At 41.1% G+C, this 23,980-nt stretch overlaps 1 pseudogene across 1 annotated transcript in view; it reads right to left on the reverse strand.

Moving 5' to 3' along the window:
• Positions 1-217: 217 nt before the first annotated feature.
• LOC309960737 (ataxin-2-like protein) overlaps positions 218-23,980 on the reverse strand; it is a 32,081-nt pseudogene continuing 8,318 nt past the window's right edge. The window contains exons 2-4 of the transcript in view: positions 2,088-3,595; positions 465-2,015; positions 218-364 (exon numbers count right to left, since the gene is read on the reverse strand). The product of the transcript in view is annotated as an ataxin-2-like protein (transcript). The remainder of the gene's footprint in view (positions 365-464; positions 2,016-2,087; positions 3,596-23,980) is intronic.

Below are 23,980 nucleotides of genomic sequence, written 5' to 3' on the forward strand. Positions count from 1 at the left end.
CTGAAACAGGGCAGTTTAAACAAAGGAAGGCAATGCCGTCCAGTGTGGGGTGTGGGGGGAGTGTTGCTAGGTCCGGCCTCCTTAAGGTGTCTCATGGGGCTGTCAGAAGCACTGATCAATCACCATTTCCCAGTGAACCAGAGCTCTTCCTCATGTGCCCAGCTCAGCTCCCCCACATCCTAGCTTGACGTTGTCTGCTGTGCTGACCTTACCTTGGCTAAGTCAGGAGACAGCTGGGTTCACTGAGAGCTGAGGAGGCAGCAGGGATGGGGGCTGCTGGATCACAACTGAGGGAGGATGGAAGGAAGCAAAGAACAGAGCCAGGAGCAAGCCCCTGGGGCAGCGACTGTGGCTTCTGCTCACCCTACATCACAGACAGGTGCAGGTCGACAGGTGCCCTCTGCAACAGCTCTGCCTCCAAGACCCCTTCACTCCTCACCCAGAGCCCATGCATCCTGCCCTACCTGCAGTACATCAGCCAAATTCCTCTAGCTAAAGAGAACTCATGAATCCTGTCATCAGCTCCTCCCAGACATCCAGGCACCTGCCCAGGCTGCTTACCTTGGGAGTGTCCAATGTAGGGGTAGGGTGAGGGTATGGAAGCTGAGAATGCAGGCACCCCACTGTGGGGCATTGCACCTTGAGGGGAGCCCCCCATGGCTCTGGGGTAAGTGCAGCAGCATCATCTGGGGCAGGTGGGGAGCCCCAGGGTGAGGAGGCTGGGCTGTTGTGATTCCAGTTTGGACATGGGCGTGGGTAACATGGGCCATATTGCTGACACCATGGGGCAGCTGCTGGTGGGCATGGATGGAATACACAGCGGCTGGTTGGGGGAAGCTACTTTGACGGGACTGGGCAGAAGGTCCAGGTGGCAGAGAAGGTGGTGTACCTGTCAAGACCCCTGGGTGGTACAGGCTCTGCTATGGCTATACACTGCCCAGGTGTGAGGCCTGCCCCACCTGGTGCTGGGTGGGACCAGGGTCCACATTCTGGGACTGCAGTTGGCTCCCAATAGGCATGGTGGCTGGTTGCGGCTGGTGCACATGGAGCTACATGGCATGGTGCAGATAGGACTGGTGAACCGTGGCATAAAGGACTTGGGGAGTGGGCTGCTCTGCAGAAGTGTACTGAGGGGTGAAGGGTGACACAATGGCCTGGGGATGGCTCCCTGATGTCAGCATGCGGGGGTTGCTTTGAAGCATGGGGGCAAACACTGTGAGGGGTAAGGGGCTATGGGCTGCATCATGGTGGGCTGGCCTGGGAACTGCTGTGGGTTGTAGGGAATGTAGGAAGAATAAGATGTGGCAGCCACCGGAGGTGGGGCAGAAGCGGTGGCGGTGGCCTGCATCATCAGAGGGGCTGAAGCTGTCTGGTATTTGTCCGAGTGCTGGGAGGGCAGGGAGCCTTTTGCTCCCTGGTACTTGTCCTGATGTCCAGGCATTGAGTTGGACACAAGATTTGTCTTGAGGTGCCTGAACAGCTGGTCCCATGTGTATCTGAGGTATGTAGGAAATGTACTGGGGGCTTTATAGCCCACTCTGACCTGCTGTCAGCACCGGGATGGAGGGAGTTGAATGAGTCCGGGGCCCAGGAGAAGGTGGAGTACTGGTTGATTTATTAACAAACAGCGGGGTCTTAGTGGGATTGAACTCCTTGGCCTTAGGGATCAGCGTTGACTTCTTCACTTGTTCAGCAACAGAGACCTCATCCTTGTCATCTCTTTGGCTTGGGCAAGGCAGAGGGGCTGACCCCGCCCCTCGGTGCCTCCTGCTGGTAGCAGGGGTAGTTCGTCCTCCTTAAGCGATATGGATTCTAAAAGGAAGAAACAGCCCCCATGGAGTCTGAAGCCAAAAGACCGCCTTCTCCTTCCCTTTGGCCTCCTTCTTTAGGATCTGGGGAGGGAAAGGATCCAGGCTGGTCTCAGGGGAGCTACTAGGCTGAAACTTAAACTGGGCCCCAAACTTTCTCAGTTCTTCCACTTGAAAGTGTTTCTGTTTGTTCTGAAGGCCAGGGACTTTCCTAGCTATCCAGGAGAGCTCCTGGAACTGCAGCGTTCTCTCAGGTTACTTGGCCAGGAGTTCTTTTACATCTGTGGGGGCCAGTGAGATCTTTGGAGAAGCTGGGGAAATGAAGCCTACTCCAGGATTCCCAACTGATGACATCATGGAGATGGAAGCTGAAGAGGTCGGTACTGCTGAGCAGATGGGAGGCTCAGGACAGGAAGCTGAGACTGGGGCAGGGGCAGCTGACTTGGGAGAGTGCAGGGGGTACATCCGGCCCACTGCAGGAGCAGGTGGAACAGAAGCTTCTCCAGAAGGCCTGTTGCTGGGGAAAGACAGAGTCTTGGTACCTCTCAGAGGCCACTGTGCCTTAGGGGACATGTGGGAGGGGTCTCCATTGATACTGTGTGTCTCAGAACCTGGGCTAGAGCTGCTATTGTCAAGATGGTGAAGGCCAAGAGGTGGCAAAGAGCTAAGGCCAGGCCGGCCGGCATGAGAACTACTGCATCAAACTCCTCCTCTGGGAAACTCCTGAACTCGATAGGGGTAGAGGGATATACTTTCCCTCTCTAGATGCCAAGTTGGGGCTCTCTCCTCCTGAACCCCGTTGCTGAATTGTACTGTTCTCCTCCTCGGTGCACCCTTCATCATTGTCCATGGTGATCCACAGGCAGTACTGGGGGCTCGATTTAGTCTTTCAAGTCAACTGGGCTGCGCACAGCTCCCGCTGATGAAATTCTTCTGAGTTGTCCTTCTCTAAGGGACAAGAAGAGAGACTACTGTCATAGGCGGTCTTTACACTGTAGTTCTCTTCATTGAACTTGAACATTTCATTGGGGCCCCATCCATTGGACATGTCAGACTCCAGGTCATAGTCATCGCTGTTGCTGTCACCCACCCTCCCAGCACTGAAGCATCTTCTCTTTGTGCTTCCCACTCACTTTTGATTTCATGGCAATGGCTGAATCAGTGAACTTTAGTAGCATAATTGAAGTCAACATTTTGGAAGTAGACAAGCACGACATCACTTGACTTAAACACCATGGTGTCTACAATGTCTTCCTGACGAGGACCACCTGCTGGCTCCGATGCTTTCTGTGCACAGCATCTACTGCCAGTTCGAACTTTGAGCTCAGCATCTTGAAGATACTTTCACAGGTAGTACAATTCTTCACCTTTACATCACAAGTGGAGCCCACAACAGTTGTAAGGAAATGCAGCATTCTAGAATTGCTGTCACCCTCAAACACCAGTGACTGTGGGGTGCCTTTCCTGTGCTTTGTCCCCTGGCGCTGCTGATGGCTGCTGCCCTGGCCTCTCCTGATGTTTCTGCTGTGGTGGCGGTGGCTGGGGCACCAAGATGCCCTTGGCTCCAGCGAAGCCTGCTCCCAGAAGCAGCTGCAGGCCCCAGGCAGGGGGAAGCAGCCGTGGGAGGCCTTGGGGCAGCCAAGGTGGAGGCCAGGGGCCCCCAGAAGGCGCCCGTTGGGATGGCTGGTGCTTTTGGGAGGCCAGTGGACCACGGCCTGTTGCGTGGGGGCGGCTGCTAGGGCTCGAGGTTTGTTGTGGTGGCTGAGGCTTCAACTTGAGGGCAGCGTCTGGAAGGGGAATTAAGGGGAAGCGAGGGAAAGAGGAGGCTTGGGCTGGGCCCCTGATGGAGACTGTGGGAAGCGAGGGGGACTGGGAAGCTGGGGCCCCACCACCGTTGGTGAGCAGGGGCGAGCCCCATGGTGTCGGGAGCTGCATTCCTTTAATTCCAGATAATTTATATCACCATATCACATTATTATGACTCAAAGCATTTTATTGACCACCCTAACAAAACATGTATGTAAGTTGAAATTTAATTTTTGCACATGACCATATGACCTAGGGACCAATAGATTTCTTCCGAATTAAGAAACCCCAAAGGAAGCAGACGCTCAGCCTGGAGGAGGCATAGTTTCACATCCAGCAGACAACATGAGAATTTCTGTGCAGTGCTTGTACAATCTCATGTCTCTGGTACTTGGCCAAAAACCAACTGTCATCCATCAGGGGCATCCTCCCTCTGAACAAATAAAACTAAATATAGCAGGTGACCACTATGATCAGCAAGCATCGTTTACCCGACTAACTGTGCCTTAAGGAAGATTCATGTTGAAGCGTTTTACAGAGGTTATTGTTGACCGTCAGAGACAAACCAACGATGCAGAGAAAAAAATGTGGAAGAGATTAAGATGCATAGTTCATGGGGATAACTTTGGCACTCAAGAGATCTCTGGAGCCGAAAAATTTCAAGTAAAGTAAACATGTTTTATACATCACACACAGTGGCGAAGATAAATTGTCAACAATTAGAAAATAAGGTTGGTGCCTGATTTTAATAAGGTTACTGCTGAGGATATCTCTAACACATGTCCTAGCTGCCAATGGCATGATCCTTATAAAACTGTAAAAGTAGGAAGTAAAAAGGAGGTAAAGTCCTGAAACCCCTTTGAACATCCCAATGGATTTTATACAAATGCCCCAAGCAATGAGCTATGATTGTGTTCCAGTTATTATTTACTTTTTCTTAGGGTGAATCAAGGGCTTTCCTTGATTCACCCTAAGAAAAAGTAAATAATAACTGTAACTATGGTCCTAAAAGTGGTAATAGTCCTCCTCCTTCTTCTATTAATAATATTAATAATAATAATTACTTGACTTTATTTTCCTGACTGGGGTGTGGTGGAAGTCAAGAAATTATCTCTCCATTGACATAGGCACATATTTCCCTGGCATTGCTATTATTTAACTCTGTAAATGTTCACCTTTTATTCAGAAACTTCACTGTCTTTTTCATCCAAAATCATCAGGAAAAGTAGAGAGAATCAATGGAATCCTACAATTATTATGAGCAAAGCTCTCAGAAATCCTTGAAATTTCAAGGCCTAAAGTATTACCAATTAGACTTGACCAGAACAAGACCAACTCCCTCCAGGACCCATAAGTTATCTCCTCCCAAGTTAACGATAAGCCTTTCCATGTGTTTGGGAATTTCATTTCCAGAGTCAGATTCTACCTATTGCAAACTGATATGATTAAATAATACAAGGGGCTCATATTGCCAACAGATTCAGGCTCCATTATAGAAGAGTCGCCCTGCATGATCTTAAGCCTGAAAAACTGGTCTTCAGGGAAAGACATCAGAGAACTCTGCCCTTGAGCCATGATGGAAAGAACGTTATGATGTACTATTAACAATTGAAACAGCAGCAAAACTCCAAGATGGTCATTAGATTCATGTTTCTTAAGAAGACATACACCATTTCCTCTAGAGCACTGGATGTCCAGTCCGTCAGTAGTCTGTAAACTGACAGCTACACGGTGAACAGTATCCTCCCAAGACTCTGGTCAAGTTGGTTACTGCAGACATAGACTGTTTCTGTCCAAGGCAACAGAACATAATTTTCTGATTCCCTGGTACAATTTTTCTTTGCTTACTTCTAGTCTTGGTTATTACTATTGTACTTTGACACCCTCTTTTAACAGAATAAAGATTTTTCAACTTACTCTCCATTATTTCTATTCTATTTTTACTCCCTAAGGTCTTCTGCCCCTTAAGGAAAAACAGTCTTGCTCATTCGTCTCTTAGCTACTGTGGTAGTTAATTTTATGTATCAACTTGACTGGATCAGGGAATGCCCAGGTATCTGGTGAAACTATTTCTGGGTGTTGTCTGTGAGGGTGTTTCTGGATGAGATTAGTATTTGAGCTGGTGGGCTCAGTAAAGTAAGTTGCCCTCTCCAACTGGTAGGCATCATCCAATGTGTTAAGGGCCTGAATAAAACAAAAAGGTGGAAGAAGGAGGCATTTGCCCCTTTTTCCTGCCTCATTGCTGCTAAGCTGGGACATCTCATCTCATCTTTTCCTGCCCTCAGGCTGGCATTTACACTATTGGCTTCTCCCATTCTCAGGCCTTCAGGCTTGGACTGAACTACACCACTGGCGTCCTGGGTCTGCAGCTCGTGGATCATGGGCCTCCTTAGTCTCTATAACTGCATGACCCAGTTCCTTATAATAGATCTCCTTTCATATCCTATTGGTTCTATGTCTCTGAAGGACCCTGACTAATACAGCTACAATTCTGAATTTAATTCATTAATAAACTTGTCTTCTTCTATCTGATTCTGCTGACAGAAAAATGTAATAGTTATTCCTTTTAACATTTCAGAAGGTAAATTTCATCTTATAGACCCCTTCTCATTCTTAAATTTCAATCACATAATGCATTCCAAACTTCAGCCTTGTGAAAAGTGGGCCTTGACTCCACATCAACAAAATGATTTTTCTCAGGTCATCACAACCCTGTCAACAAAACCTACCACGCCAGGAATGGGAACTAATATTGGAGCTATCATAGATATAATAATCAGTCTGTTCTCTTCAGAGCTGTTTACTTTAAAGGAACAATGACTGTCTCACTACAGTTGATATAAACATTATGCATATTCCCAATAGTATCTGTGCCCCTTTCAGGTACTTCTTATGAGAATACCTTCTGCTCTGGAAGCTCCACAAACTAGGTTAAATTTATTATCCAGTTGATGAAATAAAATTTATGTTTTAAGGCAGGACAAGAAAAAATTAAACATAAAATTCTCTCTCTCTGTTACTTGGGTCTTCTCCCTCCCTAATGTGCAGGGTACATCTGCCACACACATTAAGCAGAGCTCCTCAAAGATGGAAGAGCCTACTCAACCTTAAAAATCAATTTTATTTTTTCTTCTGATGCTAGCAATGTAACTTCTTAAAAGAATAGTGTTCTTTCCCAGCTCTGTAGGGGATCATGGTGACTTGCTGTTTTTTTGTATGTGTTTACCTGGACTATGTATCCTTGGTGAACTTTATGTAAAATATATCATTTTGATGTATGATCCTTTGTCTCAAAAATGTATATGACTTTGCCTTCCAACTTCTAACAGGTGGAACAGTTCTCAGAGCTTGCTGAGAATCTGCTTCCCTGGTTATAATTCTCAGTTTGGCTTGAATAATATTCCATTTTTCTTCTTATCTTGATAGCAAATTGAATTTTCATTGACACAGTGTTGTCACAAATCACATAGCCATTGATTTCCTCTTAGCTAGCCAAGGGAAAATTAATGCTGTAAGAAACACTTCTAACATAAATATTATACCTAGGTAAATACTACAGGTAAGTGAGCACATGGTTTGGGACATTACTCATGCCCAAAACTCTAAAACAGGTCAGGATAATTTAATAGGTCACTACCACCTTCACCCTCACTCCTTATTATTAGCCTCTGAAACAGTTTTCAATGTTGGACCAAAAAGGGTGAGACTGAGGAAAACAGTGGAGACATGAGGGGCTAGAAAGCAACTTGCTTAACCTCCATATCCTTAAGGACAGAAATCTTCTGAACATGGAATTTTTTCAGTATTTTCCTTACATTTTAAATATCTTTCCTCTGATTTCAAACAATCCTGAGGAAATGGTTTTGAGAAGCACTGATTCATCCTTCACTTTTACTTGTAACACCTCTCTCACAGGTAACACAATGTCTCATTGTATGTCAGGCAAGGAACTGAAATAAAATCTTGGAGGTTTTATGAGAAGGGTGTGAATTGGCAATGGTCAAACCACTAAGCCACCTCTACTTCCACCCTGTATTTCCTACCTCCCAGCCACACTTCATGTTCTTCAAATAGGAGCATGTGCATATGATGTGTTCTAACATTTCTGAACTGCTGTAAGAATGCCTCAGTAACCAATATTCCTTCCAAGCATTATCACAGGTTTTTATTTTTGTATGAGAATTACTAGATTGCCCTCAACATGTCCAAACATTCAAAACTTTAAAAGCCCTCAATCTATATTCTGATCTTCTCTAGCAAACCAGTTTTTATTTAAAAAATATTACCCTTAAATACAGAAAATCATATAAATCTATTTATTTCACCTTTATTATTTAATATTTATTAGATTCTCTTTAATAGACATTTATTTATAAATCACTTTTTGTTATAACTTAATGGTATTACTTATTCTAAAGGTGTTGATCTAATAACTCAAACTTGGATGAGAGAACATGCTAAATTAAAAGTGTGAAACTTTTTTTATTTATTTGTGTTTATACTCACAGAGAAGCTTTATAGCGCAATGAGAAGAGCTTGGACTCTGGATTCCAAATCCATGATTTCAAGTCCTAGGGCTATCCCTTGCTGTGACCTCAGGCAATTTAATGAAACTTGTTACATCTTATTTAAAAACAAAAACTGAATATACTCCAATATAATTCAAGATGAGGCATTTTAATCTCATTAATAAAACTTATAAGGAGTACTTGTAGTCCGGGACACTTTATGGACAGATTCACGCACAAAATATCCTTTCCAAGAGGGTAGTGTGCAAGTGGTGAGTTTTCCATGACCCCTGATGGTGAGAGTTGGGGGTGGAGAACTTGGGAGAATAATTTAGAAACAGACCTTCTCTACCCTTGCTCACCTGGGAATTCTAAGAACAGGTAGGGGAAAAGATTTGAATCTGATGACAGATTGAAACTTCAATATCAACCAGATTTTTAATACTGGAAAAAGAGATATGAGTGACCAAAAAGCTCTGGTATTTATGCAAGATTATCTGTCAGAGATGAGAAAACCAACAGAGCTAGTCTGAAGGGCAGTTTTGAGAACAGCACTGAAGCTATTTCTTAATTGTACACCGCTGAGTCTAGCCACCCCAATGAATGTTCTATCTGTAAAGCACCTGGCACGTAAAATGAGCTAGATATGCTAGTTCCTTCCCTCTTACTAGTTCTGGGTCCCTCACAAGCTCAGTCCCTCTGAGGGTCCTCACCTATGACACACAGGGAGTTACCATGAAATCAAATGAGATCAGGGGTTCAAATGCTACCTCATTCACACACTTTCTGGTTCCTTGAGTTCCTTTCCTTCTTTACATCCATTCATTGTTAATGTGAAGTCTCAAAACCAAGGAAATAATACCCAGAAAGAATATGGGAAAAAAAAGAGAGCTGAATTTTAAATTGGCCATATTCTGATCCTCACAATTTCAGTCTAACATATTTTAACACTGTTAAGGTATTACAAGTTACCAAAGGAGCAAAGAAAAGAATTCTCCTTCTCTTTGGCATTTATATCAAATTGAGGATTTAATTCCTACAGATTTTCTTTTACATGTGCTTCTATAAACTCACAAATCTATAAATGTTAGCATGATTAACAATTTGGAACTGTTTCAATAAACTCTTGCTAATTGTAACTAAATGAAGAGAAGCAGCAGGCCATTGAAGGGAATCAATAAAAATGTATCTGTAAGCAATTTTGAAAGACATAAAATCAATGAAGTAAGTGGATTTTATTTGAAAAGTATTTTTCAGAGGAAGTGTTTTGTTGAATACATAAGATTCCCAAAGAACACATTAGTATTTTATATAAATAGTTGAAAAGAGCTTGAATGTGTTTGGAAAGTTCATTCTCTTGCAAAATTTAAGTATTCTACCCGATGACATAGTATTTTGTTTAGCAGATTTTTGTCCTTAATTAACATGGCATTAAAGTTTAGGCTTATTCTAATTATCTCAAATTCTAAATCTGTAGAATTGAATGTAAAATCCAAAAATGAATATTGTTTTGCTTCAGTTATAATTTCCATCAACATGAGGAGATAACTGGGCAAACAGAAAAGGCAGTGCTGGATGCGGTGGGACCCACAAGAAAGAAGAAACCCATAGCACAACTGAGTGTAAATCAGGGCCTGGGTCCTGGACCTGGAGCTCTGACACCAGTGCTATGGTGGCCTAGGGTGGTAGGCAGAAGACTTTAACCAGGCAGGCAATCAATCATTGGGGGTCCAAAAGGACACAGCAGCATGTCTCCTCCATTGTAAAGAGCAGAGTCACAGGGGCTAATATGGGACCTGCTGGCAGGAAGTCTGACAGCAGGAAGCAGGGAACCCAGATATTGGGCTGGGGGTTCAAGGCAAAAACTTCAGTCTTTGAGTGCACTAAAGATGGCAAAATAGGTTCCTGAAAGTTCTGGGAGGTTTAGTCCTGGAAATGTTATCAGAACTAGCCCACAAAGTGAGCACCAAATTAGCTCCAAGTGTGTTTAGTCCCAGATCATAGCACTAAACTCCTTTGGCCTAAATCAGAAATGGTTCTAGCAGTTGGGGCTACATTGAACCTGCAACTGGATTCAAGAGAACAGGAATTTAATCAGGTATTTGGTATGTGCTTTCAGATTTATGTTAGATCCTTGCGAGAACTAGTCATCATCCTGAAATTTTTTTCCAGCTCCAAGAGATTATTTTTGTGTACATTCCTTAAGAGAAAGTTGAGAGAATTTAATATGATTATGGCCCTTGTGTTCTTTGCATTTATTTTTCTAAATTGGGTAGTCTCAGTGCTAAAGCTTGGTTTAGACAAGGCTTAATTGGAAGTAGTTTAAGTGCATATATGCTATGTGCATCCTTATGTGCCATTCTTAGAAAGTGTCACCTTAAGCTTTACTGAATGAAAGAACCTATTCTTATCATCACCAGAGCCCCTCAGATTGTATAATTATACATACATGAACACACAGAGACACACTTTGCAATTGCACTCTTTCTCTGTACATAAATAGTATGTATGTTTAAATAGAATCTATATACATATATATACCGTGCAAGCCTAGTCTTTATGCAATATGGAAAAAAGCAACACATTTCTAAAATTAAAAACAGAAAGAGGAGTGCTTACTTTGTCCAAAGCTTAATGCAATCACTTAGCCTTTTACAAGAAAGAGGCCAGAATTCAATTGCAAGTTTTCTACATAGTTTATTATTTTTTATTTTTTATTTTCTACATAGTTTATTAAGGTAGAAGATTAAACTACATCCTCCAATCAGAGAGGAAAATTGAGAATGAAAAAAAACCAAAACTGTGACAAGAGCTGCCTGGGACCCTTAATGGAGCGTAAGTGTTCTTAAAATCTGGGGCAGAAATAAAAGTAATTTCTACAGCACGGAAAATTTCACTGGGAATCCTCTTTCCTCTTCTATGTGCATTATTGTGAAACCCAAATGTCCACTCTTGTTTCTCCCTACTTTCCCTTTTCATTTCTATCATGCTTTTTAGAAAGAACTCCAGTTATCAATTTCTTATTTGCTCTACCACCCTTTAACTTTTCTTTCATTTATTCTTATAGTTTTATCCAGTCATATTTCCCACTTTCCTCTCCTTCATTTCTTTCTTTTTTTTTTTTTTTTTTTTGCAGTACGCGGGCCTCTCACTGTTGTGGCCTCTCCCGTTGCGGAGCACAGGCTCCGGACGCGCAGGCTTAGCGGCCATGGCTCACGGGCCCAGCCGCTCCGCGGCATGTGGGATCTTCCCGGACCGGGGCACGAACCCGCATCCCCTGTATCGGCAGGCGGACTATCAACCACTGCGCCACCAGGGAAGCCCTCTATTGTTTTAACTGTTGATGTTCAGTGTAATACCACTCATTTTTTCCCTATCTGTCTCCAAATTCAATACTATACATACTTGAACTATGTCATGAGAATTTGTTTTAACCTCAAATATTAAATGGAACTTCTTCTCTCGTCTCTCTCTCTTTCATATCATGATAGTTGTATTAGCTAAACTGCCTTTTGAACCATCATTTTATCCCAGAAGCAATGTAGTGCACTTAGTTGTTTGGGCAGGCATCCACTTCTACCAGACATTTTTATATTTCTTCTTTACCAGTTCCTCATGAAGTTTACTTTATATTGTCTAGAATAATTTTCTTAGAGTCTTCAGTTGAGACCAAAACTCTTGGTTTTTCAGAGTAAGACTTGATCATCTAATATGTGTAAGAACTGGCACACCTCCAACCCTCTGATTTCCCTTCTCTTTTAGCCTTGGACACTGCTCCTTCTCACACTCCGTATCCTTGGAAGCCCCTAAAACACTGCTTGCACTCGGAGATCTCATTCACTCTCATAGATGCAACTATATGAGTTATTTTCAAATCTACCACCAGTCTCAAAATTACCAACAGAATTTCTTAATCCTACAATCCTACATGCTGAGAATTAGAATGTATACTTCGGGATGGCCAAAAAATCAGAACAAGTGTTGATATAAGATTGGGTCCCCTCCTCCTGCCGGGTCGAAAAAGGTTGTGTTTAGATTTCGATCGGTTAATAGTATGGTAATTCCGGCTGCTAAGACAGGTAGTGATAGTAAAAGTAAGACTGCTGTGACCAGGACTGATCAGACGAAGAGAGGTGTTTGGTATTGGGTTATAGCGGGTGGTTTTATATTAATAATAGTTGTGATGAAGTTAATAGCTCCAAGGATTGAGGATACACCGGCTAAATGTAGAGAGAAAATAGTAAGATCTCCTGAGGCTCCTGCATGTGCTAGATTTCCGGCTAGAGGAGGGTATACAGTTCAGCCTGTACCTGCGCCGGCTTCAATTATCGAAGATGCTATCAGTAGTAGAAAGGAAGGGGGGAGTAGTCAGAAGCTTATGTTGTTTAGATGAGGGAATGCTATGTCAGGGGCTCCAATTATTAAGGGAACTAGTCAGTTTCCAAAACCCCCAATTATGATAGGTATAACCATAAAGAAAATTATTACGAAGGCGTGAGCTGTTACTAGAACATTATAAAGTTGGTCGTCTCCGATAAGTGTGCCAGGCTGACCTAATTCAGCACGAATCAACAAGCTTAGACCAGTACCCACTATTCCTGCCCAGGCGCCAAATAGTAAATACAGGGTACCAATGTCTTTGTGATTGGTAGAGAATAGTCATCGGTTTATGAACATAGGTAAAATGGCCGAGTAGGCATTAGACTGTACATCTAAAGACAGGGGTAAAGTCCTCTTTTTACCAAGTCCTGTAGTGAATGATCATTTTGAATTGCAAATTCAAAGAAGCAGCTTCAATCCTGCCGGGACTTCTCCCGCCTTTTTTTTTCTCGCGGCGGGAGAAGTATATTGAAGCCAGTTTACTAGGGTATTTAGCTGTTAACTAAAAGTTCGTGGGAGATGTATCCCTCCAATCTAGTGAGGATTTAGCTTAATTAAAGTGTTTGATTTGCATTCAATTGATGTAAGATATAGTCTTGCAATCCTTATTGGGCAGGGGGGTTAAGTAAAATTATACTTGCTTAGGGCTTTGAAGGCTCTTGGTCTTATTTAACCTGAACCCCTATAGTAGGACAAAGAGTGCTGGTGTAAGGGGTAAGAGTATTGTGGATAGTACGATTGCTGTTGGTAGAAAGGTCATTTGTTTTGTGGGGTAGAATTGTCATTTTATTTTTGTTATTGGTAGAGGGGAATAGGGTTAATGCTGTGGAATAGGTAAGGCGTATGTAGAAATATAGGTTGAGTAGAGCTGTGATGGCTATGTGGGTGGGTAGGATGAGAGTGTCGTTTTTTGTTAGTTCTTGAATAATTATTTATTTGGTTATAAAGCCTGTGAGTGGAGGAAGTCCTCCTATGGAGAGTAGGGTGAGTATAGTAAAGGTTGTTATAACGGGTATTGTGTTTCATGTTTGGGATAGTAGTAGTGTAGTGGTAGTGGAGTTTTGGATGAGTAGTATAAATATAGTGAAGGTTATTACACTATAAATTAATAAGTTTAGTAAGGTGAGGGCTGGATTGTACAGTAAAATAGTGGTTATTCATCCTATATGAGCGATTGATGAATAGGCTATAATTTTTCGGAGTTGTGTTTGGTTTAGTCCACCTCAACCTCCGATTAGAATTGATAGAAAGGATATAGTAATTATCAGGTGTAGGTTGATTGATGGTGAGATTTGGTAAAGGATTGAGATAGGTGCGAGTTTTTGTCACGTAAGTAGAATTAGTCCTGTGCTTAGGGGAATGCCTTGTGTAACTTCTGGTACTCAGAAGTGAAAAGGGGATAATCCTAGTTTAATGGCTAGAGCTATTGTTAATAGAATAGATGCTGTTGGGTCGAATAATTTTATGATAGTTCATTGGCTGGTGTGTATTAGATTAATAATAATTGCTAATATAAGTAATGAGGACGCTGTGGCTTGTGTTAGAAAGTATTTGGCTGAGGCCTCTGTGGCTCGGGGGTTAGGTTTTTTCATTATGATAGGAATAATGGCTATTATATTTATTTCTAGTCCGATTCAGGCGAACAGTCAATGGGAGCTAATGGTGACAATTGTTGTGCTTAGGACGAGGGTTGTTAGTAGGGTGATAGAGACGAATGGGTTAATTAGTATGGGAAGGATATGAACCAACATTTCCGGGGTATGGGCCCGGTAGCTTATTTAGCTGACCTTACTATAGATTATGGTGTAGTGTGGTAGCACGGAGAATTTTGAATTCTTAAGGGTAGCTTCGATTCCTATTATTCTAGAAATAAGAGGACTTAAACCTCTATTATTTACTCTATCAAAGTAATTCTTTTGTCAGACATATTTCTTATTTTATGTTTGGGGTGGGATGCCTGCTGTTATGATGGGTAATGAGATGTGTCATATGCAGAGAGCTAGTGTCAATGGGAGGAAGTTTTTTCAGAGGAGGTGTATTAGTTGGTCATATCGGAATCGGGGGTAGGATGCTCGGATTCATAGGAAGGATATTGTTAGTAGTAGTGATTTGACGATTAGGTTTGTTTTGCATAATTCTGGTGCGTAGGGATCGTGGAATGCTCCTAGAAATAAGATAGTTGTGAATATATTTATTATGATAATGTTGGCATATTCTGCTAGAAAGAATAGGGCGAAAGGGCCAACAGCATATTCTACGTTAAAGCCAGATACGAGTTCTGATTCTCCTTCTGTAAGGTCGAAGGGGGCTCGGTTAGTTTCTGCTAAGGTGGAGATAAATCATATTATAGCTCGTGGTCATGAAGGGAAGAGTAGTCATAGTTTTTCTTGTGTAGTGTTTAGTGTAGATAGAGTGAAGGAGCCGTTTATTAGAAGTCCAGATAATAGAATAATAGCTAGTGTTACTTCATATGAGATTGTTTGTGCTACTGCTCGTAGAGCTCCGATTAGAGTGTATTTTGAATTGGAAGCTCATCCAGATCATAGGATAGAGTAGACAGCTAGGCTTGATATTGCTAGTATGAAGAGTACTCCTAGATTTATGTTGATGAGTGGGCGTGGTATAGGTAGGGGAGCTCATATTGTGAGAGCCAAGGTTAATGCAAGTACGGGTGCAATTATGAATATGGTGGTGGAAGATGTGGCTGGTTGTAAGTGTTCTTTAGTGAATAGTTTGATTGCATCGGCGAAGGGTTGTAATAGGCCATATGGGCCTACGATGTTTGGTCCTTTTCGGAATTGTATGTAGCCTAGGATTTTGCGTTCTACTAGTGTTAGAAATGCTACAGCTAAAAGAATGGGAAGAATGAGTGTTAAAATGTTAATTATAAACATTTGTTGAAGAGAAGATTTGAACCTCTGAGTATAAAAGCTTAAGTTTTATGCAATTGCCGTACTCTGCCACTTCAACAAAGCCCTGATCTTGGGCAGGGTATGTTTGCGCTAGATTATTAGGTTGAGACTGGGTCACTAATTGTTTGAAGGCGCTTTTTTAAAGTTGGCCTTATTTCTCTTGTCCTTTCGTACTGGGAGAAATGCGTAATAGATAGAAACCGACCTGGATTACTCCGGTCTGAACTCAGATCACGTAGGACTTTAATCGTTGAACAAACGAACCCTTAATAGCTGCTGCATCATTAGGATGTCCTGATCCAACATCGAGGTCGTAAACCCTATTGTCGATATGGACTCTAGAATAGGATTGCGCTGTTATCCCTAGGGTAACTTGTTCCGTTGATCAAAATTTTGGATCAATAAGTGATACTATACTTTGGCTGGTAGGCCTAAGTTTTAATCACTCGGAGGGTTTTTTATACTCCGAGGTCACCCCAACCGAAATTGTCAGCTCATATAAAGCTTTGTTATCCCTTGATGGTATTATTTTATGCTTTTTGAGTTGATTAATTAAAGTTCCATAGGGTCTTCTCGTCTTATTGTGTTATCCCCGCCTCTTCACGGGGAGATCAATTTCACTGATTAAGAGTAAGAGACAGTAAAACCCTCGTGTGGCCATTCATACAAGTCCTTATTTAGAGAACAAGTGCTTATGCTACCTTTGCACGGTCAAGATACCGCGGCCGTTTAACGATTGTCACTGGGCAGGCAGTGCCTCTAATACTAGTTATGCTAGAGGTGATGTTTTTGGTAAACAGGCGGGGTTTGTGTTTGCCGAGTTCCTTTTAATCTTTCCTTAGTGCACACCTGTGTTGGGTTAACAGTATGTTTAATAAATAGTTTAGTGTTAGGTTATATTTATTAGCTGTTAACTATCAGTATATTATCAGTCACTGATATAAGCTTGTGCAAGGAGAAAATTTTTCTTGTTACTCATATTAACAGTATTTCTTCTATAGTTAAATAGATTAGTCCAATAGTCAGGCTAGGAGTTATTTTATTTATTGTTGAAATTAAAACTTATTTTTATTGTTGAGCTTGAACGCTTTCTTAATTGGTGGCTGCTTTTAGGCCAACTATGGTTTAAGTTTTATATTACTCTCTAGTAAAGGTTGTATCCATTTCTAAAAAGCTGTACCTTTTTAGACTAACAGTTAAACATACGTTGAAACTTAATATGGTTTTTAGTATTGTTTAATGTTGAACTGAAATTCCTTTCTTGGACAACCAGCTATCACCAGGCTCGTTAGGCTTTTCACCTCTACCTACAAGTCTTCTCACTATTTTGCCACATAGATGAGTTTGTTCTAGTTACTGCTCATAAGTAGCTCGTCTGGTATCGGGTAATTTAACTTAAGGTCTCTTTGCTAAATTATTACTATTTAAATCATTATGCAAAAGGTACAAGGGGTAAACTTTGCTTTTTTCTACTTTTAGTAATTCTTTCATCTTTCCCTTACGGTACTTTCTCTATAGCGCCATTGATAATTAAATTTCTATCTCCTATACTTTAGATGTATGGTAAATGTTTTATTTGATTGACTTATAGTAGTAGTGATGGGGAGGAGTATGGGCTAGATATAGTTCAAGATGTGCACAAGTTGTGGAATCTTCTAGGTGTAAACTAGATGCTTTATTTAAGCTACATCTTGTTTATCCAAGCACACCTTCCGGTATGCTTACCTTGTTACGACTTGTCTCCTCTTGTACGCTTGCTTAGCATGGGTTAGCGATCTGGGGCTTTGCTATGGCACTTGAGGAGGGTGACGGGTGGTGTGTGCGTGCTTCATGGCCTTATTCAATTAAGCATTTTATTCTTAATTTACTGCTAAATCCTCCTTTAGTTTTTAGGTTTCATAAAAACTTTCGTGTAAGTTTAAGGGATGTTCTTATCATAGAAAATGTAGCCCATTTCTTCCCAATCCATAGGTTACACCTTGACCTAACGTTTTTACGTGCAATAGTTGTGCTTACTTTCGTTCCTTTTTTAGGGTTTGCTGAAGATGGCGGTATATAGACTGAAGTAGCAAGGATTGGTGAGGTTAATCGTGGTTTATCGTTTACAGAACAGGCTCCTCTAGAAGGATATGAAGCACCGCCAAGTCCTTTGAGTTTTGGGCTGTTGCCGATAGTACTCTGGCGAATAGTCTTGTTTTAGGACTATTTAAGTTTACGACTAAGCATAGTGGGGTATCTAATCCCAGTTTGGGTCTCAGTTGTCGTGTACTCAGTTTATGGTAAAGTTACTTTCGTAGTTTAACTTAATTTTAATTATGGCTTTTTACAGCTTAATTAAGGTTTGACTTTATTTTTGTATTGTTCCTTGACACTCTTTACGCCGGGTGTCTATTAATTTGGGTCAATCGTATGCCCGCGGTGGCTGGCACGATATTTACCAACCCTAATTAGCATGGCTAGGTCAAACTTTCGTTCATAGCCTAATTCTTGTCACTGCTGTATCCCGTGGGGGTGTGGCTAAGCAAGGCGTTATGAGCTACTAGTGTAGTGTGCTTGATGCCCGCTCCTTTTAGTCTTTAATGATTTGGAGGGCATTCTCACTGGGATGCGGATGCTTGCATGTGTAAGTCTGCTAAGAACTAATAGAAAGGCCAGGACCAAACCTTTGTGTTGATGGGACAATAATGCCCATCTAGATATTTTCAGTGTCTTGCTTTGTAAAAATTTAAGCTACATTAACCCGTGGAGTAGAAAATTATTTGTATAATTTCATTATGTGGCTTGTGTCAGATTTAGTATTGATTTATTTAAAAAGTGCGCGTAAATCTAGGGACGAAGCACTGTAGGGGGGTGGTGAATATTAAAGCAGACAATCAGTTTTGTAAGGGGGAAGGGGGGTTTAAACCCCTATGAGATAGAGTTTTTTGAGCCTGGGGGGAATAATAGAGTACTATGTCCTGTAACCATTAATTAAATAACACCTGTTAGTTGTGCTAGTCCAATCAAAAATACACACAGGCCCAGCTACAATTTATCTGACTGTGACAGGGCCTTTCTAAGGCCATAGCTGAGTCGATACAGGGCCCCCCCCAAAAAATAAAAGATACCAAATGTATGAAATCTCAGTTATGTTAGCCATGGGCTGATTAGTCATTAGTCCATCGAGATGTCTTATTTAAGAGGAACGAGTGGGCGATTTTAAGTTAAAATGGTCCTGAAGTAAGAACCAGATGTCTTATAAAGATCACTGTTAGCTACCTCCACAAGGTATGGACCCGGTGCGAGAAGAGGGATCCCTGCCGAGCGGGTTGCTGGTTTCACGCGGCATGGTGATCAAGCTCGTGATCTAATGGAGCAGCCATAGGATATAATGGAAATAAAATTGTTAGAGGGTATATAATATGTAAGAGCATACATATTATGTAATATGTAAAATTAATGATAATTAATACGAGCTTTAACTTACCGTATGGAAAATAAATGAATGCACAATAATACATAGCATGTACATATCAATATTTATAAGGAGAGACTAAATATTAATATGCATATGTATATATGTATGTGATGTGTACAGTAAAATGTTTTTAAAACAAATTACTTTTAATACTGACATAGTACTGTGGTGTTGTGGTAATTGTACAATAAGCTTTTTCAAGGAATAGTTTATGTAGAACTCCAGCTTTGGGTGTTGGTGGTGAGGTTTAATGTCTCTTCCTTGAATCTTAGGGAGGAATGGGGTTCTCCTTTTCCGGTTTACAAGACCGGGGTATTTTGTTATACTACAAAGACTCTTCATTTTAGGAGTTTATTTTCAATAAGGCTGACTGTTGGTATTAGCACTAAGATTAGGAGGAAGTATAGAATAGATGCTAATTGGCCTACAATGATGTATGGATGTTCTACAGGTTGGCTCCCGATTCATGTTAAGGTTAGGAGGTCTGCGATTAGAGTTCAAAATAAGAGTTGGCTAAAGGGTCGGAATATTATGCTTCGTTGTTTAGATGTTTGAAGTATTGGAATAAAAATTAGGATAAGGATAGAAAGTAGTAGCGCTAGTACTCCTCCAAGTTTGTTAGGGATTGATCGTAAGATTGCATATGCGAATAGGAAATATCATTCTGGTTTGATGTGTGCAGGGGTGCTTAGTGGATTTGCTGGAGTATAGTTATCAGGGTCTCCTAGTAGGTCAGGGATGAATAGGGTTAGTGCTAGTAGGGTTAGGATTAAGAGTAAAGCGCCTAGGATGTCTTTGATTGTGTAATAGGGGTGGAATGGGATTATATCTATGTTGGATGGGATTCCTGTGGGGTTGTTGGATCCTGTCTCGTGTAGGAATAGCAGGTGAACAGCTGTGATGATGAATGGGAGGATAAAGTGGAAAGCGAAAAAACGTGTTAGTGTTGCTTTGTCTACGGAAAACCCGCCTCAGATTCATTCTATTAAGGTAGTGCCGATGTAAGGGATTGCTGATAGGAGATTAGTGATGACGGTTGCGCCTCAGAATATTTGTCCTCAGGGTAGGACGTAGCCTACGAATGCAGTGGCTATAACTGTTAGTAACAGGAGTACACCAATATTTCATGTTTCTTGGAATATATAGGAGCCATAGTATAGGCCACGTCCGATGTGGGCGTAAAGGCAGATGAAGAATATGGAGGCTCCGTTTGCATGTAAATAGCGGATGAATCAGCCATAGTTAACGTCTCGACAGATGTGTGCGACTGATGAAAAGGCAGTTGATGTAATGTATTGCTGGCGTGTAATGTATTGCTAGGCATAAACCTGTTAGGATTTGTATGATTAGGCAGAGGCCTAGTAAGGAGCCAAAATTTCATCATGAGGAGATGTTAGATGGAGTGTGTAGGTCAATGAATGCGTCATTGAGAATTTTTATTAGTGGGTGTGTTTTTCGGATGTTGGTCATTAGGGTTCTTGTAGTTGAATTACAACGATGCTTTTTCATGTCATTGGTCATGGTTGGAGTCCATGTGAGAATAATGGCAATATATATTGTTTTTATCATGAGCACTATTTTTGTAATTAGTCTTGTGGAGGTTTCTTCAAAACCTTCACCAATTTATGGTGGTTTAGGGTTGATTGTGGGTGGTGCTATGGGATGTGGAATTGTTTTTAGTTTTGGGGGTTCATTTTTAGGTTTAATAGTATTTTTAATTTATTTAGGAGGAATGTTAGTTGTGTTTGGTTATACAACGGCTATGGCTACTGAGCAGTATCCTGAGGTCTGGGTTTCTAATAAAGTTGTACTTGGGGGATTTCTTCTAGGTTTAGTGTTAGAGTTATTAGTGGTACTGTATGTTTTAGAGGGTGGGAAAGTGAATGTTGTATTTGAATTTAATGGGTTGGGGGATTGAGTTATTTATGATACAGGGGATTCTGGGTTTTTTAGTGAGGAAGCTATAGGGATTGCTGCATTGTATAGCTATGGTACTTGGTTGGTTATTGTTACTGGATGGTCTCTGTTTATTGGTTTAGTGGTTATTATGGAGATTACTCGGGGTAATTAAATAGTAGCATGCTAAGGGTTATAGTGATGAGGAAAGATAGGAAGTAGAGTTTGATAAGTCCTTTTTGGTTTGAAGTTAGTGTGGAGGCTTTTAGTTGAATGAGAGCTGTTGTCTTTGGTAGAATTGTTTCTGTTCAGGTTAGGTCTAGTAAGGAGGTTGCGAATTTCTGGCTTATTGTCAGGATTAGATGAGGAGGTAAGCGATGTATGATTGTAGGGAAGTAGCCTAATAGGGTAGAGAATTTAGTAGAGTCTGATGAGTAGGGATATTTTAGGTTTTTTGAGTAGGTGTTAATTTCGAATGCGAGAATAAAGCCTAGAATTGTTACTATAAGGGCTGTTAGTTTTAGATACAGAGGTATAGTTATTAGAGGGGTGGTTATTGGGGGTATGCTGTTGGAGAGGATGAATCCGGCAAAGATGCTTCCGATTAATAGGCGTTTAATGGGGTTAATCAGTATGGGGTTAGTTTCATTAATGTTTATGAAAGGAGGGAAGCGAGGTTGTCCTAGTAAAGAAAATGATGCGAGTGCTGTAAATAGCTGTTATGGAGGTGGCGATTAGTGTTAGTAATAGGGCTCAGGCGTTGGTATAAGACGAAGTGGCGGCCTCAATGATGAGGTCTTTAGAATAGAATCCTGTGAGAAATGGTATTCCTGTTAGTGCGAAGCAGCCGATGATTAGGGCAGTTGTGGTGAAGGGAAGGATTTTGTATAGCCCTCCTATCTTTCGAATATCTTGTTCATTATTTAAGTTATGGATGATGGAGCCGGAACATAGGAATAACATGGCTTTGAAGAAAGCATGTGTACAAATGTGCAGGAATGCTAGGTGTGGTTGATTGAGACCTAATGTCACTATTATTAGGCCAAGTTGGCTGGAGGTAGAAAAAGCAATAATTTTTTTGATATCATTTTGGGTTAAGGCACAGATAGCTGTGAATAGGGTGGTGAGGGCACCTAGAGAAAGTATTATTGTTTGAATAAATTTGTTATTTTCTGTTAGAGGGTAGAAGCGGATAAGTAGGAAAATTCCTGCTACGACTATTGTGCTTGAGTGAAGTAAGGCTGAGACTGGAGTGGGACCTTCTATTGCTGAGGGTAGTCATGGGTGTAGACCAAATTGGGCTGATTTTCCAGCTGCGGCTAATGTAAGTCCTATGAGAGGGAGGATTGGGGGATTTTGGTTAAGTGTAAAGATTTGTTGTAAATCTCATGCATTTGTATTATGTAGGAATCAGGTTATGGATAGAAGGAATCCAATGTCTCCGATACGGTTGTATAGGATTGCTTGAAGAGCAGCTGTATTAGCATCTGTTTGTCCGAATCATCAGCCAATTAATAGGAAGGATATGATTCCTACTCCCTCTCATCCAATAAATAATTGGAAGAGGTTGTTAGCTGTGACGAGGATAAGTATAGTGATGAGGAAGATGAGTAGATATTTGAAGAATTGGTTGATGTAAGGGTCGGAGTGCATATATCATATTGAAAATTCTATGATAGACCATGTAATGAATAGTGCTACGGGCATAAATATAAGTGAAAAGTAGTCCATTTTAAAGCTGAGTGTTAATTTAAGAGTATGGATGGTGATTCAGTGTCAGTTTGAGATGATTATTTCTTGATTTGTGTGGATGAATATTATTATTGGGATCAGGCTGGTGATGAAAGCAAAGAGGATTATATTTTTCACATAATGTTGGTACTTGTTGTTTTTGTAGAAGTCTGTACTAGATGCTATAACGGGGGGGATTAGTATAAGTAGTGTGAGTAGGGTGGAAGAAGTAAATAAGTTTATTACTTTTATTTGGAGTTGCACCAATTTTTTGTTCCTAAGACCAATGGATAACTACTATCCTTTAAAAGCTTGAAAAAGCCACATTGTTAAGTGTGGAGCGCATGAATTAGCAGTTCTTGCAATTCTTTTTCGGTAAGAAGCTTTTATCTTCTGTTTTTAGTTTTACAAACTAATGGATTTTTTAAACTATACTTACAATAAAGAGGCCCTAGAATGATTTTAGGGTTTAGTGACAGAAGTAGGAGGGGGATAATGTGTAGGGCTATTAAGGCATGCTCTCGTGTAAAAGTAGGGGTAAGATTATTAATATAGTGTGTGTGTTTGCCACGTTGTGTTATGATTAGTATGTATAAGGAGTAGAGGGCTGTGATTACAATGTTTACTCCTATGAGGATAATAGTGAGGTTTGATCATGAGAAGGTTGACATAATTACGAGTAGTTCTCCGATCAGATTAATGGTAGGGGGTAGGGCGAGGTTTGTTAAGCATGCTAATAGTCATCAAGTAGCTATTAGTGGGAAAAAGATTTGTAGGCCTCGTGCTAGGATTATGGTTCGGCTATGAATGCGTTCGTAGTTTGAGTTTGCTAGACAGAATAGTATGGAGGATGTAAGGCCATGGGCAATTATTAAGGCGGTAGCGCCTATGTAACTTCAAGGGGTTTGGATAAGGACAGCTGCAATGACGAGTGCTATGTGGCTGACTGAGGAGTATGCGATTAGTGATTTTAGATCTGTTTGGCGTAGGCAAATAGAACTGGTTATGATTATTCCTCATAGGGATAAAACAAGGAAAGGGTAGGCTATGTGTTCTGTTAGGGGATTAAGAATTGATGTGATTCGTAGTATTCCATAGCCTCCGAGTTTTAGTAGTACAGCTGCAAGGACTATTGAGCCTGCAATGGGGGCTTCTACATGTGCTTTGGGTAATCAAAGATGTAACCCGTAAAGGGGTATTTTTACTAGAAAGGCTATTATGCAAGCTAGTCATATGAAAGTGTTAGATCAGGAGGTTGATAATGGTTGAGCTCAGTACTGTAATAGTAGGAAGTTTAGGGAGCCTACTGTATTTTGTAAGTATGTTAATGCTACTAGTAAAGGGAGAGTTCCTATGAGTGTATAGAATAAGAAATAAAGTCCTGCGTTAAGTCGTTCTGTTTGGTTGCCTCAACGGGTGATGATAATGAGAGTAGGAATTAATGTGGCTTCAAATGTAATATAAAACATAATTAGTTCTATA

Source organism: Leucopleurus acutus (genome assembly GCF_964270905.1).
Source record: "Leucopleurus acutus genome assembly, chromosome: 4".
Taxonomy (NCBI): Eukaryota; Metazoa; Chordata; class Mammalia; order Artiodactyla; family Delphinidae; genus Leucopleurus; species Leucopleurus acutus.